The sequence below is a fragment of the Sciurus vulgaris genome (genome assembly GCF_902686455.1).
Source record: "Sciurus vulgaris genome assembly, chromosome: 2".
In the NCBI taxonomy this organism is placed as follows: domain Eukaryota; kingdom Metazoa; phylum Chordata; class Mammalia; order Rodentia; family Sciuridae; genus Sciurus; species Sciurus vulgaris.
Window position 1 is genome coordinate 184,059,911 of NC_136462.1, and position 17,676 is coordinate 184,077,586.

At 47.6% G+C, this 17,676-nt stretch overlaps 1 long non-coding RNA gene across 1 annotated transcript; it reads right to left on the bottom strand.

The window, feature by feature from the left end:
* Positions 1–662: 662 nt before the first annotated feature.
* Positions 663–8,785, bottom strand: LOC306648609. The gene is made up of 6 exons (XR_013760397.1): positions 8,002–8,785; positions 6,497–6,643; positions 4,742–4,955; positions 3,752–3,827; positions 1,006–1,109; positions 663–915 (listed from the first exon to the last, which is right to left on the bottom strand). It is a non-coding gene; the product is annotated as an uncharacterized lncRNA (long non-coding RNA).
* Between the last annotated feature and the right edge of the window lie 8,891 nt (positions 8,786–17,676).

Below are 17,676 nucleotides of genomic sequence, written 5' to 3' on the forward strand. Positions count from 1 at the left end.
AGCCAGAAACCATGGACTAAAACCTCTGAAACTACGAGCAAAATAAATCTTTCCTCCTGTAAGTTGTTCACATCAGGTATTGTCACAGTGACAAAAAGTTAGCACAGTTCTCAGTTCACAGTCCTTAAATGTGAGTCAACTAGCAGCACTCAGTCACTTTCTAGTCCTGAACATACATCTCACACACTGCCTGCACACCCAGCCTCCTAGTCAGGTCCTTACTGACATAAAAAGCAGGCAGAGGGGCTGGGGATATAGCTCAGTAGGTAGAGTGCGTGCCTGGTAAGCACAGGCCCTAGATTCAATCCCTAGCACCGCCCCCCCCCCCCCCACACACACACAAAAAGAGCAGGCAGAGGAAATGTTTATTGAATGGGGGGGGCCGGGGGACAGGAAGGAACACAAAGGAAGCAACAATGACTAAGGAAAAACCTCTTGGTTATCAAAAAGCCCAGAGCCAAGCACAGCAGTGCATGCCTATAATCCCAGTGACTCAGGAGGCTGAGGCAAGAGGATGGCAAATTTGAGGCCAGCTTAGTCAACTTAGAGACCCTGACTCAAAAAAAAAGGGCTGGGGCTGGGGAGACAGCTCAGTTGTTGAGTGCTTGCCTTGCAAGCACAAGGCCCTGGGTTCAATCCCCAGCACTGCAAAAAAAAGGGGGGAGGGGCTGGAGGGCAGCTCAGTGGCAGAGCACCCCTGGGTTCAATTCCTAGTACCTTTGAAAAAAAAAAGAAAAAGAGGTCACTGCAAGAGGCACAGACAGACAAAACAGGGCTGGGCTTTCCTGTCCGTGGCCCTCATTCCTCGATGACCTGATGACCTCAGCAGACGGCAGGGCACAGCTGGCAGTGAAGCTTCGTGGGATGACACCACTCTCGATTCTCTGCCCCTGTGTCCACGAACAGCACCGAGATCTAAAAGAAAGGGTTGTGAGACAATGGTCTGGGGCTTCACCCACACTTAGCCCCTGGCTGTGGGTTCCAGGCCCTGTGGCATTAACTTACCACGGTGAGAAATCAGCACACTCTGATCCCAAGCCATCCCAAAGGCCACGGACTCCCTGGCCTGGGAATGTCCTTCAACATCTCTGCATCTACGGGTGTGAGACCTAGAAAGGTGAGCAGAGCAGAGCAGAGTAGTGAGTATGGCACTATCTTCTCCTGTCCAGGCTGACGTCACTGAGAGGCTCCCAATCAACAAATAATAAATTAGAAATCCCAAGAACATTAAAAAAAGAGGGCTGGGATTGTGGCTCAGTGGTGGAGCACTCGCCTAGCACATGTGAGGCACCAGGTTGGATCCTCAGCACCACGTATGAATAAAATAAAGGTATTGTGTCCATCTACTACTAAAAATATATTTTTAGGGCTGGGGAGATAGCTCAGCTGGTAGAGTGCTTGCCTTGCAAGCACAAGGCCCTGAGTTTGATCCCCGGTACTGCAAAAAAAATAAAAATAAAAAATCTTTGTAAGTTCAGTTTTTAGTGTCCCTCTGTGATACGAGTAACATCCATGTATTCCTGCACCAACTGTGATCAATTTGTTGCTCATCAGTGTATGTTAAAAGGACACCAACACTCGGCAATACCTAAAGGAGATGAATCACTTCATAAAGATACAGTCACGCTCACGTTCACCACGGCACCATTCCTCGTGTCCAAGTCACAGAAATGTGTACCCAAAGAGATAAAGGAAATGATATATATGTCTACACACACCTCCACACACACACACACACACACACATCACCCAGCCTTAAAAAAGGTGATCCTACCATCTTTCACGACGGACCTAGGAGATTATGCTGAGATACGCCAAAAAAGAGAAATTCTGCATGATCTCACTTATGGATGGACTAGAAAGCAGGTGGTGGTGGGAAATGGTAAGTCGAAGGAGACAATACAGATATGTAGACTGAGTTAGCATGAGGACTACAGTCAAAATCATACCATGTCAGAGTTTTTATGACATCACTTTTCTAAGATTTCAATTGCTCTTGCTATACTCATACAAAAAGAGGATGATCACAGCTGGGCATGGTGGCTGGGATGTGGCTCAGTGCCTAAGCACTTGAGTTCAATCCCCAGTAGGAGACGAGTCATGTGTGACAGATGTTAACCTGCTTCACTTGTGTAACCATTCTACTACTGTACATATCCTCTAACGTATTATAAACCCAGTGATTGAAACAGATCAGGGCAAGAGGAGAGAAATGGCAGGAGGCCCTGTGTTTACTGTCTGATGTGAGGGTTGAGTTCACCTACCTGTCCACATTATGTTCTGCCATTCTAGATTACTACTGTAGTCCCTGCCACCTTAACTGAAGGCCAGTGGGAAAATCCACATCTGGTGGACCATGGGCCATCTTTATGGCAAGGCCTATGGGTGGACTAAAATGAGCTTCATCACCAAAGATACTTCAAATGGGAGAAGCAAACGAGACAAATGCCTCACTCAACCTCGAGCAGGTTGCCTTATGCAAGGCACTTTCCCCTGACTGCTCAATGGAATGAGCCCTCTCCTTATAAGAACCTGTTTCCTTTTTGTTCAGAAGCTACAAGAGTCCCAGGCTGATGTGACAAGACACAGAGGCACTGCCCTCAAAAAGCTCACAGATGGGCATGGTGGCTGATGCCTATAATCCCAGCAACCTAGGAGGCTGAGGCAGAAGGATCATGAGTTCAAAGTCAACCACAGCAATTTAGTGAGGTCCTGTCTCAATATTTTAAAAGAAAAAAAGGCTGGAGATGTGGCTTAGTGGCTAAGCACTCGTGGGTTCAATCACCAGTACAACAAAAAACTCACAGCAAAGGGGCATGATGTGCAAGACCACAGTGACTAGTGCTAAGAGCTGGGGCTGAGGACATGAAAGGGGTGTGAGGCAAAGATAGAGGAAAATCACCTCTATTGCAGGTGCAAAATTAGCCTGTGAACAAAGTCCCTGAGGCAGATCCCTGCTTTGACTTCCTTTCTGTACACCTCTGAGTACCCACACCTCACTAGTAGGCAGAAGGTGCAGTGTATGAGTCTTAGAACCAGGTACCAGACGGTAAGAAAGATGGTAAGAGAGAAGATATGTACGAAAGCTCCAGAGTTTGAAAGGGACAAGAGCAGACCCTCCAAACACGGGGAAAATGCTTTCAGCAGTTCCTCTCCCTGCACTATCAATGACCAGGGCACAGGTAGCCCAAGATCACTTTCGAATGCAGGGGTTAAAAAAGAGGCCATGGTCAGGAGCTTAGGAAAGGACCTGGCTAGGATGAAAGACATCGTGACTAGGAAAAGAGACAAAGTGAGTAGGTTTACAGACTGTAACTGCAGCAGCTGCCCCTGGTTCTCCAAGGTTCTCTAACACGGGGCTTCATCAGCTTTAGCCTGAGAATGAGGGAAATCAAAATTTGGGAGCAACGTTGAGTTCATTAGGTCTGGAAGTCTAGGATTGTGCCATAAAAGGCACCCCAAGATTCAGGAAAGAAAGAAAGAAAGAAAAAAAAAAAAAAAAAAAACAGCTAATTTCCTGACTCCCCAAAGCAGCCTTCTTCCCATTTCAACAAACTACAGCAGATCCAAATAAGGATGAGGTCTACATAGCTCCGGGAACCCAAGGGGAGCTCTGTAAACACCTACTGTGGTGTTTACCAAAAACTGCTTCTGCTTCTCAGTATGGGAGCACACAATGGGAAGCAGCCTTTGCCTTGGTCTTGAAGCTGAATATCACCATTCTCTCTAGAGGAGCACCCAGGAGTCCTACCTTAGGAGCATCCTAGTCCAGCTTCTTCTTAATGGCAGGAGGCTGCTGGGCACAGGACAGAGGTCAGCAGACAATCCTACAGGGATAAGAAGCCACATACATCATTTCTTTTATCACATTCAATCACCTAAGACATTCACCGGGAATTAAAACCTGTCTCATTAGGTGGGTTGGTGCACACCTATAATTCCAGTAACTTGGGAGCTAAGGCAGGAGTTCCAATGAGACCAGCCTCAGCAAGACCCTCCTCTACAAAAAAAAAGACAAATCCTCAATGAGGATGCAAAGGGCAAGAAGGTGTCTACAGCAGACTTCCCTTTTGACCTTCCCTTCCTCCTTCATTTTTTTCCCCCCTACTCTGGCCTTGTGCTTGGCGTGCTTGGCATGCTGGTCAAGCACTCCACTATTGAGCAGTACCCCAGCAAAAACAATCCCAGGCCTTTTTGCTTTTGAGACAGTGTCTCACACGAAGTTGTTTAGGGCCTAAGTTGCTGAGGTCAGCCTCCGAACTTGTGATCCTCCTGCTTCAGCCTCTCGAGTCACTGGGATTACAGGCATGCACAATGCCCAGCTCATTCTTTATCTTATAATTTCATTCATTCCTCCAGGGTCAGCCTGAGAACCAGGCTTTCTAAGACAAGTCCTAAAGGCCAGGACAAATGGCAGAGGAATGATGAGCACAGAACAATGGCTAGTGAGTGATAACTACGTATACTTCACAGGGACATGGAGCTGGCAAAACCCTGAGGAGCCATGCAGACTGGGAAGCGAGGTGTACTGAGCTGGACTCCCCTACCACTTACTCTTCCCTTCCTTGTATTAGTACACACTTAAGGGCTCGCCATTAAAGGACAACATGTAAAGATACTATCCGATCCCGTCCTAACTTAGGCACACACAACCCTGAACTTACCCTGCCCCATCCACTCCAGCCTCTTTCCTGGCATACGTCCCCACTGCCTCTCCTTTGGCAGTGCTTGAGAAACCCACCTGTGCACACCACCTTCAGGAAGCTGCTCTTTGGAAACATCTTGGAAATGCTGTATTTGCCAATATCACACTCATTCTGTGCTGTTCACTGCATTCACTGTGATTTCTTCTCAACACTGTTCCTTCCCATGAGCATGACTGCTGCTCTGTAACTTTGAGACACCTCTCACAGCGTTGGATTCTGTTCTGGGCAACTCCTCTACATATAGATACCCTGATTTTGAAAACAAGATGATGAACTGAGCAAAACCCCATGACATGCATGACATCCCCAGCCAGATATCACGAAGCAGCCCAGAAACAGCTGTAAGGGTTGGCAAAAGATAAACTGGAGTGTAGGAAAGCTACAGGGTCTGGAAGGGATGGGTGGACCCCCCAAACACGGGGAAACATCTTTCAGCCATTCCTCTCCCTGCACTATCAATGACCAGGGCACAAGCAGCCCATGATCACTTTCGAATGCAGGACCTGAGAAAGATCAAGGGAGTGCCAGGAAGGACAGGAAACTGATGCCAGGGGCCCAACCCAAAACAAAGAACACAGAATTCTGCAGCTGCCATCTATCATACAAAACCCCACAAACTGCCAAGGTGTATCAAAGGAGATACGTCTAACAAAAACACTAGAAAAACAGGGGCTGGAGACCAGGTTCATGTGCACTTGTCCACAAAAATCATTTATCACATCTTTGCTTTCCATACCAGGAAACAGATTCAAAATAGGTCAGACCAGACCCTGGCTGGCATCTGGGTACCTGGCTCTCAGCATGTTCCCATCTCAGCAGTGAACTGATGACAGTGGCTCACCGGGCCCAGACGCTGCAAACAGACCCAGCGCCTGCTTTCCTCCTGGGAGCCTGGACTGTAAATGCATGCCAGGCAGATGGTGTTTACACGACCAAACATCGGTTCAAGCCCAGGACTGAGCCTCTAATAAGCTTCTCTGAGCAGAAAAACATACACATGGGAAAGCACACTCACTGCTGGGGAAGAATGGGTTCTCTGCAAGTCATGGGGGGCAGAGAAAGCCTTAAAGAGCCTGCAAATTCTTCCTGACCCAATCTTTGTCTTTTTCCCCTTAATATAATATATATCCTCACTCTACTGCTATGATAAACCTTAACCACCAAGGACAACTAAAAAGAAAATGCTCACAGAGACAGTTGGTGACAAAGGAAGATTTAAGAAGTATGTACAGGCCAGGTGATGGTAGCCAGTCCGGGCAACCTGTCAAGGTCCCATTTGAAAATTTAAAAATAAGATAAAATAAAAATGGGCTGGGGTATAGCTCAGTGGCAGAATGCCCCTGGGTTCACTCCCCAGTGCCTTAATATAAAGCACTTAATATAAATGGCTCTGACGCCCAATTCCACCACTTCCCGTTATGACTTGCCACTGTTACACTGCAGAAAAAGCCCCAGAACTCTATGCCCTAAAAAACACCTGCTCCACAGCCCTCAAAGGCATGTGAGGGGCCGAATGTGATCCAGGTTCCTCAATAAAGGTCATTCCCTTATTATCTTTGCCTCCCCCTACATCACCACCCCAAGCACCAGGGAAAAGGAACATGACTTTAGGGGTACAGAAAGTCACCTCTCTAGAGAGCAGACCAGCACCTGTGGTCTGACATTATCTTGTATGACAACACCCATGGCCAAGATTCTCTGTACATACTGGCACATAAATGTTGACTAAACTCCTATGACCAGCACCTAAACAGCCAGGATGTACTTTTGGAACAAGAAAAGCAGCTTACCTCTAGGAAAGGGACCGGAAATCTTGATCTAAAGCAGTGGTGCCATATTTATTATCTCTTGTGCCAACTGTTAGTAAAGGGTACATTTAAAAGGATGTTGAGGCTGCAATGTTGAGTACATTGTTTCTCTAGCAGAATCTGGGCAACCTGGAGGAGGTGATGGTGCAGCAGGAGGGCTGTGTAAGTAAAGGATGCTTCCATAAACCCCTCAATTAATTTCTGCTCTGCCCACCGTAGGTCCTTGCCACCTTCACCACAGGCTGAAGAACCTTTCCTCAGAGGCCACAAGAGGCCAGGATCTACAGGAGTGGACCACGTGTTGAGGAATTCTTCCAGTGGGAAAAAACATCAAAGTTACTCCCACCCTGAACTTACAGTATCTCCCTGCCCTGCCCCAGCTGCCCAAGGCAATGAAGCCCGTCTCCTTAGAACACTGACCCTCTAGCACCCAGAGCAAGGCAAGATACAGAGGAAGACAAAGCCCTCAGGATCAGCTCAGAGTAAGGAGACAAGCAAGACACCAACTTCCATCTGGTCTGATTAGCTCAATGGGGGGGTGGCTGAGGATACAGGCAGAACACTTCTGAGAGGAGGTGCCAGCCACTGTCAAGGTTTCACACCTAACACCTAACTCACTACTCCTGGAAGTCAAGCCCAAGCACCCGCATCCTTCCCTGGGCCAGGGAAAAGAGCCATTCGTTCAATTAGATGGTGCCCAGCACCAGGATCCCACCATCTAAAAGAGGGACAGAGAGGTGTGGGAAAGCTCCAGAGTTTGGCAAGGACAGAAGCAGACCCTCCAAACACAGGGATACACTTTCCACAGTTCCTCTCCCTGCTCTACCAATGACCACAGCACAGGCAGCCCATGATCACTTTCGAATACAGGGGCAGAAAAAGGGCAAAGAAGTGAGAAAGGAGGCCATGTCCAGAATCTTGGGAAATGGCCTCAACTGGGAACAGACCAGCATTAAGGAAATGCTCATAATTGCAGTAGTAATTACAGAAGCTGCTTCTGACTCAGATCAGGTACCACTCCCTGCCAAGAACTGACAGGAAAGCCAGGAAAATTATAAAGAATCCTCTGCTCTAAAAGACTGGGTACAAGTGGTACTAGCATTGAAAATCTGACAGTATTTCCACCAAGGCTCACCGAAGACCAGAGCTAGTCACTGGAAGTGAATTTAAACACAGGTCTGTCCATTCCAACACACTGTTGCTTCCCTCCCAATACCATGGGGTGTCACCTAGTCCCAGAGCCCAAACCAAGTTCTGAAAGTACTTTCTCTACAGCAGTTCTACAAAGGACGAAGAGGGCTCAGACCTGTCCTGCTGGGTAAAAAGTCCAATCTCAGCCTCCTCCCCAACCCCAGGCTTCACTCCGCACAAGGACTCTGCCAGAGTTCCCAGAACCCGTAGAGCTCTACCACCTTCTCTTCTAGTGTCCACAGAAGGCGATCCAGGTGGCACCCCCGATTTAAATGCTCATGAATAGCAGTACTTACCCGAGGACATCCTCCGCCTGGACACTGCAACAAGACCTGCAGAGAGAAGGGGGCGCTGGCTGCTGCAGAACCAGCAAGGAACATCCACGAGAGAACTTTCATGTCTGCAGAAGTGCACAGCTGCGAGGCCTAGGCAGGAAAAAAAAGCATGGAAAAGGGATTTCGATGCAAAAGCAGGGACAGGAGTCCAGACGCTGCCCCTCTGGGGCCCCTCGGGGACACGAGTCCTCAACTTAAACCTCAACCAATCAGTCTGCAAAACGGGTTTTAGCTCCTGCCTTCAAAGGTTGTCGCGGGAAACGCTGTGTAAACGTTTCTACGACATGACACAATGAGCGACCCTGTCTAGACGGCAGGCAAGAGGCTTCGGGCATTCAAATGTCACATGTGGGAGATCGAGAACAGTGTGAAAAACCCCGAGGCTCTGCGCCCTCTGCCCAGCTCGAGGCCCGACACGTAGCCCTCCACCGCGCGAGGCCGGGGGCGGCTGCGGCTGAGGCCGCTGCCTCCCATGATTCTCTTCCAGGGAGGCCCAAGCACCGAGTGAGACCGACCCCGGCCTGACGCTGACCCCCAGCGGCTCCCCGCTCCTCGGAGCCTCGGTTTCCTCTAATGGAGCGAGAGGACGTGACCACGTGCCCCGCAGTAAACTCACCCGACACTTTGGCGCCAGGCAGCGGCAGAAACAAGGCAGACAGCGGAGGAAGACGCCGGATGCGCGGCGATTTCCAGAGATGGCGAGAGAACGAGCCGGATACCAAAGCAGCGCGGCCACGCGACAGGAACTCCCTCCCCTTACCCGCGACGGCGGAAATAGGGCTGCGCGCGCGGCCAACAGCCTAGAGCGGCGCTGCCACCGGCGGAGCCACGCGCGCGGCTTTGTAGCGCCCCTGGCGGACAGGAGGCCCACCTTTGACTGGAGGGCTAGGGATAACTTTTCCAAAGTGGCCTGCACTTTGAAATACTTCGCTGGCATACTTAACCTCTGTTTGTTCTGAAACTGTTCCTTGTTCACCGATTTGTCATTAATCTGTAGGAATAGTCAGTCGTCCTAAGTGGGATCTGTTACTAGTTTAAGCTTGTGGAATGTGTTTAGTTTGTAATTCTTTCTGCAGGTATCCAGTGGACATCTGCCAAGGTACTAGTTCAGTGGCTGCCACGGTAGAACAAATGAATGAGTTTCACCCATGTATTTCTTTGGACATTACCAGAGGGTGAAGCACATGAGTCCAGAGAGGTGGGCAGGGCATGAACTCTGCCAAACTTCATCCTAAAAATACATGGGTTGGGCTGGGGTTGTGGCTCAGTGGTAGAGTGCTTCTCTAGCATGTGTGAGGCACATATAAATAAATCAAGTAAAGGCCCATCGACAACTAAAAAAATACTAAAAATAAAAAAACATGGAATTGGCAGGTAGAGAAAGTCCTTGAAGCAGTAGAGACCTGACCAGATTCCCACACCATATCAAAGACAAGCTTGGGAGCAGGCTCATGCCCCCAAACTCGCACAATCACAGATTCTGCTTGCATCCTGGACCAGGTGTGCCTCTTGGATATGGGCAACACTGCCCTTGGGCCCGAGCAGGAGGGGGCTTCCCAGGAAGATTCCTGTGCTCACTGTCACGACGATGGAGAAATCCAGAACTGACCTATGCAACCACGAGGGAAATGAGGGTTACGGAGTGTGAACACCACACGCGATACCTGGAGAGGTCCAGATGATGCTGAGACTGAGCGCACTGGGCAGGTGGCGAGGAGCCCTGAGGGGCTGGGGCTGAGAGGACGCTGGATAAAGGGCTCAGGCAGGCATCCTGTGGCCCCACAGTCCTCTCCTGCCTCCTCCTTTTGCTCTCACTCTTCATGCAGCCCTCACTAGGTGACCTAACTTCAGTCAGCCTTAGTTTGGGGTTCTGAAAAATGGGCAGTCATGGCTTCTCCCTTGTAACTTTGCCGTGAGAATTAAGCATGAGGTCCCTGTGGGATTTTTTTCCCCCTCTTTTTGCCGTCCTGGAGATTGAATCCAGGGTGCTCTACCACTGAGCAATATTCCCAGCCCGGTGGGATTCTTCATGAGGCAGAGAGACTGTGCTGTGCTTGACAAGCACAGGTGGCCCCATCCAGAAGAACTATAAGGCAGGCTACATATGCCTCACATACATTTTCTCAGTCCAATTAATTTTACTAATGTATTTTGATTTAACCCACTACTGAAACCAAAAGATTATTATGACAGCATGTATCAATAGCTTTAAACTACAAAGGGGATATCTACCAATCTTTTTCTTGTATGAAGTGTTTGGAATCTGGTGTGCTTTACATTCACAGCACATTATATTTCAGATTGGCTACATTTTCAGGGTAGGGGAACTGGTGGCCACTGTTCTCATCAGCTCAGGTGGGCGGCAATCTGACATTGGTCAGCCCTTTGGAGCTAGAAGAGAGAAGCAAGCAGGAGAACATGTCCTTCCCACAGCCCCGGCCTGTGAGCTGGAACACCCCAGGGGGGCCCGCCCTCCTACCTATTCAGACGGGGGCCCCCTGGCCCTCAGCTGGAGAGCAAGGCACAGCTGCCCTCAGAAAGCTGGGGACAGACAGAGCCAGGATTCAAACCTACATTTTCTTTTGCGTTGCTTGTCCCCATATGCCAGGGGGTTCATCTTGGTTGGTCCATTTCTGCATTCCTAGTGCCTGCAGGAGGCTGGGCATTGAAAAAGATCGTCAAGACTTATTAATCATCGGTGTGGCAGGATGTTTTAAGATGGATTTTCAGCTGATGAAGCACATGGAAACTACTATGCGATAGGCAATAAAACATTGGATATGGGTGTGTGCGTGTGTGTGTGTGTTGCATACTGAGGGGTGCTTTATCACTGAGCTACACCCTCTAGCCCTGGCAAGACTGGTTATTACCTAAGAATGGTCAGAAAATTAAGAGACCACCTTGATGTTTTTGTAGGGACGGGAACAAGACACTTCTGTTCAGCAAGTATAAAGGGACACTTGTAAATGATTACATATCCGAACGATTCCTGCATTGCATTAATGAAGGATTTGGCTATAGCTGAGCAGACAAAATTCTACCAACTGGGAGTCTGTGACCTCACAGTGGCTGAGGGATCCTCAGGGCCTAAAGCCCCTTCCATTGAGGAGATGGAGTTGTGGCTGACTGGACAGACTGTTCCAAGAAGGTGTTGCCCAGGGTCTACATGGGAAGTCGGCAAGGAGCTATATCGGGCCTCCAGGAGCTCTAGCCCTCTCCCCGTGTCACAAATGGAAACCATGCTGACTATTTTGATGTGTCTATTCATCGTCCTGCTCTGCTTCTTTATGATCCTCTGTTACTGTGTCTTTCTGCAGCAAGTCTCCTGAAGTCTACGACTAAAGCCTGATGGACACCTTGGCCAGCCCAGTCCCCCAGGGCAGCTCAGCTCTTCTTGATCTGCCCCATAGACTGCTACATATGTCTGTGCAGGTTGTGCACTGCACAATTTACGGGAGCGTTATTCACATCATCGTCTGTGGGTGAAAGGCCGTGATGCTGGAGGAGCTTGGCTGAGCTGATGACTTGGAAAATCTTTGGCTAAAAGGAAAGAAGGTGTTTTCCTAGTAAGCCCTCCTCGGTGCAGCAGAGTGACCCTATGTTACATCTTCCAACGCATAAATAGTGGGTCCTCCTAATAAAGACCCTTGGGCACTTTTCTCTCCAAGCTTCCTGAGGTCAAACAGAAGATAGTTAAACCTGTTAGAGTGAAACCTGGGCAGGGCCATTAGAAAAAGAGAAGAGAGTTTGCAAGCAGGGTGAAGACTTTCTGGGAAATACTGCCCTTCATTCCTCTGATGTCCAGTTCTCATTTCTCAAAGATCCTTCCTGAGCCTCAGGCAGTCACTTCCGCTCCTTCCCAGCTCTGGGAGGAATCGCTCACCTCTGAGGTCCCTGCGTCGTCCTCAGAGAGAGTAAAGCACTATCCCTGAAGTGCCCATCTGCACTCCTAGAACCTAGGGCAATGAGGGGACTGTGGGAGTCAGTCAGGCCGGAATGTCCAGATGCAGGTCATGCTGGAGGCACCGGCTTTCTCTCGTGTGTGACGAGTTTGGGGTCAGTTAGTGCTCTCTGCAGAAAGCTGCTTTCCTGCTCGTGGGCCAATTTCCTTGGAACATGGTCATACGGTTAGACAAAACAGGCTAAGCTAAAGCTGTCAGTGCTTCTATAATCTAACCTAGAAATTCCCTGTCCCTGTGATAACTCATTGAGCTGGCTCAGGCTGGAATAAGTGTCATGGGGATGGAGGTACTATTTTTCTGGTAAAGCACTAGAGACGCTATGTGAAATAGTACACCCATTCGGTCCCTCTACCTTGAACTTTCTTGCGAAGTACCTGTCTGGCCTGTTGCCACTGGACCTTTGTGACAAAGTACCTGTCCAGGATGTCACCACTGGATCTTCCCCATAGTCATTTTTCAATAAACTTTCTGTCTCACTTCTCATTTCTGAGTGTCTTCTTTGGTTCTCGGCAACCTGTCCCACTGGTGTGGTACAGCTGGGCTGTGGACAGGACAGGCCCATATCTGACTTATCTCGAGGGCATATTGGGAGGTATTGAGTGTGTAAATGTCACTTCTCAGGGTCCCTGTGGTTTTTCCTGTGCTTGGGATGCTCTGCCAGATCCTGGCTCCTGCCTGATAAAGCTCACCCAGCAGGTCCTGCTGGGCTTTGTAGGAGGGTTGCCTGAAACACCTGAAAGGGAGGAGGGACACTCTTACACTAGTCAGCTATCCGTTCCTGTGACAAAATACTCAGTCTGAAACAATCAACTTAGAAGGAGGATAGATTTATTTTGGCTCAGTTTCAGAGGTTCAAGTCTATGGGGAAATCAGGAACAAAACTTTCCAGGGCAGGCACTCCAGTGATCCACCTCCTTCAGATAAACCCAACCTCCCCACATTTCCACCACCTCCCGATAGCCCGGGAAGCGATGGATCCATCCACGGATCCATCCACTGTGAATTTGTTCTCTCATGAACCCAGACACTTCCCAAAGGCCCACCTTGGAACACTGCTGCCTTGAGAATCAAGCCTGGAACCCAAGAGATTTGGGGGAACATTTAAGATCCAAACCCCAATAACAGGCATCAGGGCCGGGCGCGGTGGTGCACGCCCCTAATCCCAGCGGTTCAGGAGCCTGAGACAAAAGGATGGCGAGTTCAAAGCCAGCTTCAGCAACTCAGTGAGGCCCTAAGCAACTCAACCCTATCTCTAAATAAAACATGAAAAGGACTGAGGATGTGACTCAGTGATTAAGCACCCCTGGGTTCAATCCCCCGCACCAGCGGCTCGAGACCCCACAAAGACCACCAGAGACCACAATCAATGCAAGCAACAAAGAGTCATTTATTAGCAAGCTCGAGCCTGGTCCTCCAAGCACTCAGTAACCGGTGACGCTAAGAGGCCCTGAGCCCTTGTTTAGCAGGCTTTTTATAATGAAAGGCAAATGGTTTTACAGTGTTCTTTTTGATTGGCTAACATATAAAATTGTATACAATGTTATTTTAAGTTCTGGGTCACCTTGACCTCTGAGAGGAGTGTTATCTTTAAGTTTGCTTTTGTGCCAGCAAAGTTTGCTTTTGGGTCAGCCACCTAGCTTTACAGATAAGATAAGAAACAAAAATTCTTTGCAGCTTTTATGAGGGGTTGAGGGCAATTTGGGAAGAGCCTCGTTTTTTTCTTTACACAGGTGCGGGCTCTTTCTATCTTTTCAATGTCTGAACTGAGTTTTCCATGGAGCTGTCACCATTGATAAGGATGGAATTGCTCTCCTCTGATTCTCCTCTGATTCTCCTCTGATTCTCACGTCTACTCCTCCCTGGCAGGGGGTTTGTAGAACTTACCTAGGAAGCCCCCTAGATGAGATGGTTTGTGTGTGTGTATGTAAAGATTGTTAACTCCTGATTCTTTTATATTTTTTTGTTCTAATGATTTTAATCCAGGGGCACTCAACAACTGAGCTACATCCCCAGCCCTTTTTATTTTTTACTTTGAGACAGGGTCTCACTAAGTTGCTTCGGGCTAAGTTGCTGAGGCTGGCCTTGAACTTGCGATCCTCCTGTCTCAGTCTCCTGGGCTGCTGGAATTACAGGTGTGTGCCACTGTATCCAGCTGATTCCATTTTTTAAAATACTATATGATTTTTTTCAGTTTTCTATTTTTCCTTAGGGCAACTTTGTTAAGTACTTCCTAAATATGTGTTCCTTTGACCTAAGTTTTATGCTTTATGGGGGAAAGTGGAACACAGTTCTCTAGTTTTTTTGTCCCCTGTCCTGACTCTGTGATCTCCCTTCCCTCAATCCTGAAACTGCTCATTTGCTGCCATTTAACTTTCTGCCCTCGCTATTAGTTTTGCTTTATTTGTATCAGTTCATCCAGCACCTCTTCTCACTTTTTAGACCCTTAGGAGTGAGCATAGACTGGGACACAGGAATTTTCCTCACCTTTCCAAGGGAAGTGAGCCCCTGTCCCAGGCTGTGATGAACATTCCTTTCTTCTCTCGCATCAACATTCAAAAATCATCTATTACAGGTCAGCCGATGTGATGAGCAATACTCCCCCATCAGTGCCTAACTTCCCCACACACCCAATGCACCTCCCACCCTTTGCCTGCTTCAGATTCCTCCTCTTCCTCCCTCCTTCTCTCCCTGAACACTTTCTACTGCCCCGTCCTATGTGAGTTCTTCAAAAACCCTTTGGGGCATACTGTCTTCAGGAAGCCATCTTCATCCTGGGTCACCACTTTATCCCGTGTCCCACGTACTTACACACTTGGTTGGTTTTTTAAAAAATTTTTATAGTGATGGGGCTTGAACCCAGGGCCTCACACAAGTTGGCAAGTGCTCTACCACTGAGCTACCTCTCCATGGTCTCCTTCCCCCTGCACTTGGTTGTTAATCAGAGTCTCCCTGGTTAGTGAAGGGCTCCTCCTCCATGCAGGGCTGACTTTGCGGTCTTCAGTCATCCCTCACCATGTTAACCCTGTCACGGGGGGTGGATAATATCTTCAGTACACATATCTGGGCTTTGGCCAAGAGGCCAAGTTCAGAAAGGTCAAGAAAGGAAACAGCAGTCCATGAGGCCCCAGAGACCTGGACGTGTGGATGCCTCAGAGAGCCGCGTGTGTGAAAAGCACTAGGTTCCCAAGAATGGGGAGCCCTCCGAACCCCAGGAGCAATTTCCCCTTCATCCATCAGAGATCAACACATAGGCGGCCGGTGATCACCTTCAAACACAGGCAGACACGGGCTCACAAGGCTCAAAGGGCAAGGGAGCTCTGGGCTCCCCTTTGGTAAGGGTGCTCGTCTCATTTATCAGGGCTCCACCCTCATGACCTAATCATCCCCCAGGACCCACCTCCACATATCGGTGCTTTGAGGGTTAGGGGTCAATCAAGTTATTGTGGTTTGAACCTGGAATGTCCCTCAAAGTCTCCTGTGTTGAGATCTTGTTTTCCAGCTGACGGGTTTACTAGGAGGTGACGGAAACCTTCAGAGGTGGGACCTAGTTGGAAGAGGTAGATTACTGGAGGTGTGATTTTGAAAGGCATATTTTGTTTCTCTCTCTCTCTCTCCTTGCTACACTTCCTAGCAGCCATGAGGAAAGCAGCTCCACCATGCACTCCCCACTGCCTTGCCACAGGCTCCAAGCAATGGGGCCAAGTGACTGTGAATTGAAACCTCTGAAACTGCAAGCCCAAGTAAACTTTTTCTCTTTTAAGTTGATTTCCTCAGGTATTTTGTCACAGCAACAGAAAGCTGATTAATACAAATATTCAGGGTCCTGTTTTGAAGATGGGAGAGGAGTGAATATGTGAGATATCCTTGCCATTTAATATTCAGAGTTACGTGATATTAAGCAGCCTGTTTCCTTTAAATATGATGTTATTGGTTTCTGATGGTCTGTATCACAAACTGGAAAACATCCTTTTAGTCCATGCATTTTACAATAAACTTCTGTAAGCAGTAATATAAATTAAATATTATCAGCCAGGCATGGTGGCACGTGCCTGTAATCCCAGTGGCTCAGGAGGCAGGAGGATCACTAGTTCAAAGCCAGCCTCGGCAACTTAATGAGGTCCTAAGCAAAAGAGCTGGGGTTGTGACTCAGTGGATAACCACCCCTGGGTTCAATTCCCGGTATAAAAAATAAGTAAATAAATAAATAAATTAAATATTATCAAATACATTTTCTTCATCTATCGAATTGTTCTTGGATTATTTTATGGGTTTGGATTTTGACTCTGATACCTCCTATTGGGAGAGACAACTGCCATAGGACCTGACCATCTCTGCACATCCTTGCTGGAGTTTATGTGGGCAGCTTCTTAAGATTGTGTTTTGTAGTGTTCAACCTTGTAAAAGAAGATAAATGCACCTCCCACACTAAAAGTAGGTTTACTTCTGTTCCCTATAACAGTGGTGAATCCCCCAAAGCTCGGTGGTCCTCTCCTACAACATTCTAACACCCTGTGTACGCATGCGCCCATCCTCGGCACTCGGCTGCCCCCATAGGACTTGTGAGGCATGAGGAACTGATGCAAGTAGACAGATCAAGCTCTGTCTACTGCTTTCGCTATGGATAATGAAGTCCTTAGTCTCTGACTTTGAAATTTCCTGCCCTCTGCCGGTATCTATAAAACAGTATCAGGCTAACTCATCAGCTTGCAAGTAGAGTTAACTCTTAGACCGTGCACAGTTGACACACTAACTACATGACCTAGGAAAAGTTAATTAAACTTTCTGTATTTTTATTTTCTCATTGGCAAAGGGGATGATAATAATAATGTTCACCCTGTTAAGACTGCTGTCTTAGTCCATTTTGGTCAGCTATAACAAAATACTACCCAAGTCTTATAAACAATAGTAATTTATTGCCCCAAGTTCTGGAGGCTGGGAGTCAGTGATTGAGGCACCAGTAGATTCTGTACTGGCAAGGACCCACTTCCTGGTTTAGAGGGATGACTGTCTTCTCACTGTCCTCAAATGGCAGAAGAGGGAAACAAGCTCTTCAGAGATTCTTCTGAGGACACTAATCCTATTTATGAGGGCTCCACCACATGACCTGATGTAAACCTAATCATCTTCCAAAGACCTCACCACCTAATACCCTCATATTAGGGGACAGAGCTTCAACATATGAATTTGGGGAACTGGAGCTTTTGTTCATAACAATTGGTATGATGATGAAATAATTAAAATTCCTGAAATCCTGTGTTCTCAAAAATATTAGTCATTGATTGACATTTATAGTAGTATTCTTTTGTAGCATTGATAGAAGGCAATGTACCAAAAGATTATTATGAGAAGCAGTGTTCATCTACTTCCATGAACTTTACATATTCAATGGTTCTACATATATACATTCCTAAAAATAAACCACTTACCATTTCATGATTAGTTCTTTCTTTTCCATTAGACTTTAAATGTCTTTTCTTCAGAGAAGCCCTCCTGTCACTGTTATTATACCATCCTACCCACTTCCTTTGTGGCACTCATTATGATTTTTAATTTTGTATTTTCTGACTAACTTGTTTATTATTCCTAGAATGTAACCAACACATAGAAACGAAAAGATGTACCCCATTTGTGTACAATGAATCAAAATGCAGTCTGTAAAAATTAAAAAATAATA